General features: G+C 36.5%; 1 pseudogene; it reads left to right on the forward strand.

The window, feature by feature from the left end:
- Positions 1 to 4,964: 4,964 nt before the first annotated feature.
- LOC125364649 lies at positions 4,965 to 5,795 on the forward strand (annotated as a pseudogene).
- The last annotated feature ends 1,978 nt before the right edge of the window (positions 5,796 to 7,773 follow it).

Here is a 7,773-nt window from a genome sequence, read left to right on the forward strand (position 1 = left end):
ATGGCAAAGTCTTGGAACAAGTCATGTTCATTATTTCACATGTAGAACACACAGCCATGAAGTTCTTACTAATTTCAATCTGGATTATCTTTTTGTCTTCAATATAAGTAAGTCCAGTGTTATAAATAACTCAGTTATTTGAAAAATAGGAAAAAGGATGACTAATTTAAACAATCCTGTGGTCAAAAACTCTAGTGGGTTATTTTATTGGAAATATTAATCCTTTAATTTTTATAGTATACATTTTCAAAATTGCAAAGTGTTCTAAGAAAGGAATATTTTTTTGAATTTCTATAAAGCTAAATCTAATTCCCATCTCAAGATCACATTCTGCATGCTGGAAGAAAAAGTAATCTAGTAAGGGTCATATTTTATAAGTCATTTTGAGGCTTTGTAAATCATTTCAAGTTTGAAGTTAGTCAAATCTAAGTCCCTTGAAGGCATGAGGAAGTTTACCTGCTTGGGAATCCTCAGAGCCCTTTTTCTATTTTGGGTCTCCAACCAACTTTCCTCCTCTCAGGTCATAGACAGGGTTAGCACAGACTGCAGCTTCCTTCTGGAGTAAGAGTGTTCTGCATGTAGGACTTTTATATTTGACTTTTTACTTCTTCTCCATAACCCAGGAAGCTCGAGTGAAGTATTTCTATTCCTCCAAATACATCTCCATTAGGGTTTCAGATCGAGTTTGGGGTTAGAGGTGTGAGTCAGTGTGCATGGCTATTCATTATTCATTCACATTTATTGTGGTTGCCTTTAAATTGTCTCTGATCTCTTCTTTCTGAATGAATTGTAAAAAAAAAAAGTGTGAGAACAGGGTTAGGATGAAGTTGAGAGCTGGTGCTAGGAGTTGGAGAAAGCAGAGGAATATAAAAATGAGTCTCACAAATCATAATCCTGAAATGGTCCTCATTACAAGTGGTCTGATTTGGGTTACCTATACCTATAGTTATATCTTTTAATTAATTTATTGTATTTCATGTAGGCAAATGTATATATACATATACATACACACACACACACACACACACACATATATATATATATGTATATATATAGCACACCAGTCCTGGGGCTTGAACTTAGAGCCTGAGCACTGTCCCTGACTTCTTTTTGCCCAAGGCCAGCACTCTACTACTTGAGCCACAGTGACACTCCTGGATTTTTCTGTTTATTTGGTGTTGAGGAATCGGACCCAGGGCTTCATGCATGTAGGTAAGTACTATACCATTAGGCCATATCCCCAGCCCCTATATTTTAAAAAAAGAAATGAAACTTCTTCTGTTAAGTCTTCTTAGTGTTCAAAGTTACATGAAATAACAGACCAACACACACACACACACACACACACACACACACACACAATGTCCAGTGAACAAATCATTTACATATCATCAAAACAACATCATCAGTGACAACATATAACATCATAGACTGAGATTTGGGAGCAGACACAATATTAGTGTTATTCCTAAAGCCTGTTCATAGGTAAACTCTGCGCTAAAAGATTTGTCTAGCACTTACCAAGGAATTCTATTTAGTGAGCATTAGCTATGAAGAGATATGGAGTATGCATTTCCATAAGGGGTAAACTTATTGATTTTGTATAAGTCCTTCACTGTTGGTGTATCTTTAGCACTGACTGATCCAGGCAGAAATGCAGATTCTGTGCTGGTATAGTTTCCTAGTGATTATGTTTACTGACCTTGGAATATGTTTAAGAATAAATTTTTGTTCCAGGATCAGATTTGTATTCATATGGTTTAGAAAAAAATCAATGTAATTCCTAAAATGTTTGAATGTAAATCATAAGCCACAAAAATTTCTCCATCGTTTTTAATAAGAAAACAATATTGGCAAATAAGAAATTCCAAAGCAATTTAGTGCTAATTGCTTCCTATTTAATGTGGTAAACAATAAAAAATGTAGATATATATTTAAAACATTTTCCCTAATTACTGTTATGAACAGATAAAGTCCTAACAGATGATACTTCCTGATAATCACATCAATCATAAAATGTCAGGAAGAGAAAACATCAAAGCAAAGCAAAATATCCTGTGCAGGTATAGATCACTAAGCAACAATGATGAAGATATTATATATATATATATGTATATATATATTGCTTTGTTAAATGAAAACTCATTTGTACAACTACTTAAAGATAATAACAATTACAAACAGACAAGAGGTTTTTATTGTCATTGTTGTTGTTTTAATGTACCGTGTGAAGTTATTTCTTTTTTCTTTCTTTTTTTCCCCTTTGGTTTATTCTCTGTTGTCACTGTTTTTTGGTACCCTGTGCCTGTATATACGTTTATCTGATTTGAGGAAGAGAATGGGAATAATAAAATGGTGAGACAAAGGAAAAGGGGTAAACCAATACAATGATACTCACAAGACACTATGTTGGTAATGAGTTTTACAAGTTGAAGAGGGGGAGAGCCAGGGAGGAAGTGGGAAAAATGAAAGGAGTATCAATGTTCAACCATAAATGTACTCATTACTTATGTAACTGTAACCCCTCTGTACATCATCTTGACAATAAAATTAAATTAAAAAAAAGAAAAAGTATTCCTGTGAGAGATAGAATGATTTTCTTACCTGGAATATTTGTTATGACATGGTCAATGTATTAACATGTCTCAAAAAAGATTCGCACATGGGAAAGGCTGTGGAGACAGGGAAAGAGACATCTTAGATATCAGCATTTCCATACAGACAGAAAGATGATAGATGATGATGATGATGAAGATGAAGATGATGATGATGATAATGATGATAGATGGATGATAGACAGATTTAGGATATAATTATATGAATATATGTATATGTACATTTGATACATATACACAGGGATATTCATTCCGTTGTAGTCACCTGTATGACCCAGACCTTTAGTGGTGTATGTTATTTTTTTCTTAGATGCCTCCTTAATTGCTTATTAACAGATTTTACATTTATATATTTTTGAAGTCATTTGTATAGAGATCAGTTATATACACATAGTTATATGTTATATCAATATATTTCAATGTGTATATAGGAAAGAAATTTATATAGTATGCTTTACAAATGGCAGTGTATATGTCTCTTGATTGCAAGTATCTTGATTGCTATGTTGATTACTTAGATTTTAATGTTATCAGAGATGGCACACTAGTTACCATTTATCTATCCACTTTACTCTCTTTACTTTTTTTCTTTTTGTGAATTTTAACTCTCATTTTATTTTGTTAATGAGTAATAATTTGAGGAGCAGAAATTATGAAATATTCATCACCATTCATTTATTAAAAGGACATTTTAAATAATTGTCTTTTGAGGACATAATATTATCCCTGTCTCTTTAAAATATAAAGCAAAAGTTGGAATTTGTGCAACTTCTCAAAATATAAAGCAAAGCTACTGACACTGCTTGTAATTGTCCCTGGAAAGGTAAGCAGTGATGGTTGGTGCAATTGTTTTATAGTTATTGGAGTTCATCCAGTTGGGTAGAGTCAAAATACTATCATAATGATTTTTCTTATCACTCCCACATCAGGATGAAAATATGATTCCCTGGTTTGAGTTCCCGTAAGGCTCATTTTTTAAGATAGACAATACATTGCCTAAAGATAGAAGCATAGAAGTTTCTGAAAGTAACAGTGTGATCTCATTTTCTTCATTGCCAGATTAGTTGTATTTGTTTTCATCTCAAGCCTTCCTACTCATTTTTGGTGTGCTGACAAACCAGCTTCTGAAGTATTCCAGTTTTGAGATCCAATTGTGGCCCACACAATTTTAACAAGGTAAATGCAATGTTGTTTGCTTGGGAAGCAGCACTTTCATTAAATTCTCTATTTAAAAGAATGACACTTGGGCTGGGAATGTGTCTTAGAGGTAGAATGCTTGCCTTGCATGCATGAAACCCTGGGTTCGATTCCTTAGCACCACATAAACAGAAAACACTAGAAGTGGTGCTGGGGCTCAAGTAGTAGAGTTCTAGCCTTGAATAAAAAGAAGATAGGGACAGTGCTCAGGCCCTGAGTTCAAGCCCTAAGTTTGGCAAAAAAAAAAAAAGTGTCATTCTTTTTTTTTTTTTTTTTTCAGTTATGGGGCTTGAACTCAGGGCCTGGGCATTGTCCCTGAGCCTCTTTGTACTCAAGGCTAGTGCTCTACCACATGAGCCACAATGCCACTGCCAGTTTTTGATTGGTTAATTGTAGATAAGAATCTCTTAGAGACTTTTATCTTCCCTGGCTGGCTTTAAGCCACGATCCTCAGATCTCAGCCTGCTGAGATCGGAGTAGTAGCTCGGAGTATAGGCATGAGCCACTGGCACCCAGCTAGAATGAAGCTTTTTGGCGTTTTGTTATTTTTTCAGACTGGACCTCACATGTCTGCCTGGAGCCAGCCTCAGACCATGGTCCTCTAACCTGTGCTTTGAGTATAGCTGGAATTAATGATAGGAACTAATTTGTTCAGTTTGCTTGTTAAGATGGCATCTCTCACTAAATTTCCATTTGAGGTGGCCTTGAACAGCAATTCTTGCACTCTTTGCCTCCTAAGTACCTGGGATTGTAGGCATAAGACATCATGTATTCACCTTTTAAAATAAGCTTATAGATAGTTACAAGTGTTTTAGAGTCACTTATGCGTTAAGGTCTCTTTTGGGTGTTCATTTTGCATTAATTAATTGTACATTCAGCCAATTTTTCTCTAATACCAGATTCCTACTTATGTCTCAAACTAAAGGCCATGTTCTTTCTACTCTGGTAGTTATCAAAATCATATTAATTTCTTAAAAACTTAAAAAATAGCATTCTCTCAGTAGTGTTATCTTTCTTTTAAATAGGAACACTTTGTGTAGTCTGTGTAGCATAAGATCAGACTACATTTCAGAATTAATTGAATAGATATAGGAGATAACATAGAAATTAATAAAATTATAATATACAGCTTTCGGCTCTCTGACCAGCACCATGTCAGTGGGCAAGAACAAGCGCCTTACAAAAGGTGGTAAAAAGGGAGCCAAGAAGAAAGCACTTAATCCATTTTCTAAGAAACATTGGTATGATGTGAAAACACCGGCCATGTTCAATATAAGGAATATTGGGAAAACACTTGTCATGAGGACTCAAGGAACTAAAATGGCATCTGATGGCCTCAAGGGTCGGGTGTTTGAAGTGAGCCTTGCCGATCTGCAGAAAGATGAAGTCGCATTCAGAAAGTTCAAGCTCATTACTGAGGATGTTCAGGGCACGAACTCTGACCAACTTCCATGGCATGGATTTTACCCGAGACAAAATGTGCTCCTTGTTCAAAAAGTGACAGACCATGATTGAAGCTCATATTGATGTCAAGACTACAGATGGTTATTTGCTTCGTCTGTTCTGTGTTGGTTTTACTAAAAAAACGTAACAATCAAATCCGCAAGACCTCCTATGCCCAGCATCAGCAGGTGCGACAGATCTGGAAGAAGATGATCATGACCCAAGAGTTGCAGAAAAAGGACTTGAAAGAAGTAGTTAATAAATTGATTCCAGACAGCATTGGCAAAGACATAGAAAAGGCCTGCCAGTCTATTTATCCACTGCATGATGTCTTTGTTAGAAAAGTAAAAATGCTGAAGAAGCTCAAGTTTGAATTGGGAAACCTCATGGAGCTTCATGGTGAAGGTGGTAGTTCTGGAAAAGCTACTGGGGAGGAGTCTGGTGCTAACATCCAGCGAGCTGATGGATATGAACCACCAGTCCAAGAATCTGTTTAAAATTCAGAGTTTTAATAGTGACAAATAAAAGGCCCATTTGTGAAAAAAATTATAATATACGATTATGTTTGAAACTCAACAATAGAAGCAATTCTTCACTTTGGTGTGGCTTTGAAAAGTGAGTTGACCAAACAGAAAGCTAGGGCTCAAACACTCTGTAGAGCAGTTTTACATTGTGACCTGGGACCATGCCATGTATCTTGACCAGGGTTAGTGGCTTTCTAGGAACTGGGCAACAGAAGAGATGCCCTGATTAGATATAAGAGGGCATCTCAGCTAGCTGTCCTCCTTATTTTTTGTTTATTGGTTGGTTTGTTTTTCGCAGAAAAGTTGTCCCAGCAGTGTAATCTTCCTGATGGCCACACATTAATTTCTGGGTTTGTTCCTCAGTAAGTCAATATCCTTCATTATAAACATCAGAAATGGACTCTGTAGAGTTCTGCTTAAATAAACTTATTGGTAAGGCAATGTTATTAGAATCCAGAAATTAGTATCTTCTTAGTGCCCAGCTTGACAAGATCTTCTGAGAAAGGCTGAGGAAAATGCTCCTGAGGAATAGAAACCGAGGGGGGGGGGGTAGGGGGGAAATAATGAAAGCATTTCTTTCCTCTGTTGCTCTGGAGGGGAGGATCTCAACCAGGAGCTATTTAACAAAGTAGAACCCATAGGAGGGAAGCCAATAAATGATCCCTGATGTTGTTTCCTTCAGGGAACTTATTTCAAAGACCTAGGTAAGACTTTGAAAGCCATACAGGACTTCAATGAGTGGACAGGGGCTCAGTCACTGCTATACTTGTAGCAGGAGGGCCGTGGCCAGAGAATGGCCATTGCTGTGGGTGCCTGATAGGAGTTGGGACTACAGAGAAAATCAGACCATAAGCAGGTTCCACTATGTGTGAAGAAAAATAAAAGAGCCCTGTTTTGAAAATTGTCTTGCCTTCAGTCTCTTACGAGTATCTCCCACTGTCTGATATTAACTAGAATCAAGTCATCATGGGACCCTAGAAAACAGTCTTCAGAAGCAGGTTAGGCAATACAACCAAGAGCATCAAGCATGTCACTGATGGTATAGTTGCTCTCTAGATGTTGTATTTGTAAGTCCAGTAAATATCTGTGGAATTGATCCTCCATACTGACTTCCTGGTTTGATCATTATGCATATAATATAACTATAACTATAAATGTCCTCCTCTGGAGCAGAGGATTTTAGTAAGTGGAGTCCTTAGTGAGTGTTTCTGTCAGTAAGAATTATTCCCACAGTTGGATCCATTCCTTTACACCTTTTCCCAACTACTTAGGAGATTCTAGGTCCTCCCAAGTTCCAGAAAAATCTAGAAAATCTATCAGCTATTTACCAGAAATTAGTGTTTATGTTTACTTTAGGTTTTCTTTCTGTGATGGTTAGGAGATGGCAAGAGATAGTGCTAAAACTTTATCCTACTGAGAGAATATCAAGTTTTATCTGTCCTTTTCTACTCTACTGATTTGCTACAGTGACACATCTGCAAGAGCAGCTGCAATCAGAAATTTTGCATAATTAAGCTTGCAGTAAGTCCATCATTCTCAAAGGCCCATCTGTCTTTGAAACTGGTCAAATCAAGGAGATAAGTGGGCTGTCGTAGCAATCATCACTCTTCAGCTTTGACTTTGCTTAGCAGTACACTATCCCTTTTTATTTGCAATTTTCTGGCAAGTGATGAAGTACAGTAGCTTTGCTCCACCTGATTTAACTCTCATTCAAGATTCTGCCAACTGCTTATGTTATTTTCAGAACATACCACTTGAACATGAGAAAGCCACATACCAGTTCACTTTATGTCACCCAGAGTATACAATGAAACACACGCAGGCCCAAATTGCAGGTTTTTGTTTTGTTTTTTTGATCTTCAATACCCCTAATCAATTTATTCAGTGACTAGTATCAGTTTTGAGTCAATGCTCCATAGTAAAGGTGACAAGATCCTCTTGGGAAGACCATTGGGAAGCTATTATATTCATCATATTTATTTGTGATTCATGAT

Source organism: Perognathus longimembris, chromosome 16, assembly GCF_023159225.1.
Source record: "Perognathus longimembris pacificus isolate PPM17 chromosome 16, ASM2315922v1, whole genome shotgun sequence".
In the NCBI taxonomy this organism is placed as follows: domain Eukaryota; kingdom Metazoa; phylum Chordata; class Mammalia; order Rodentia; family Heteromyidae; genus Perognathus; species Perognathus longimembris.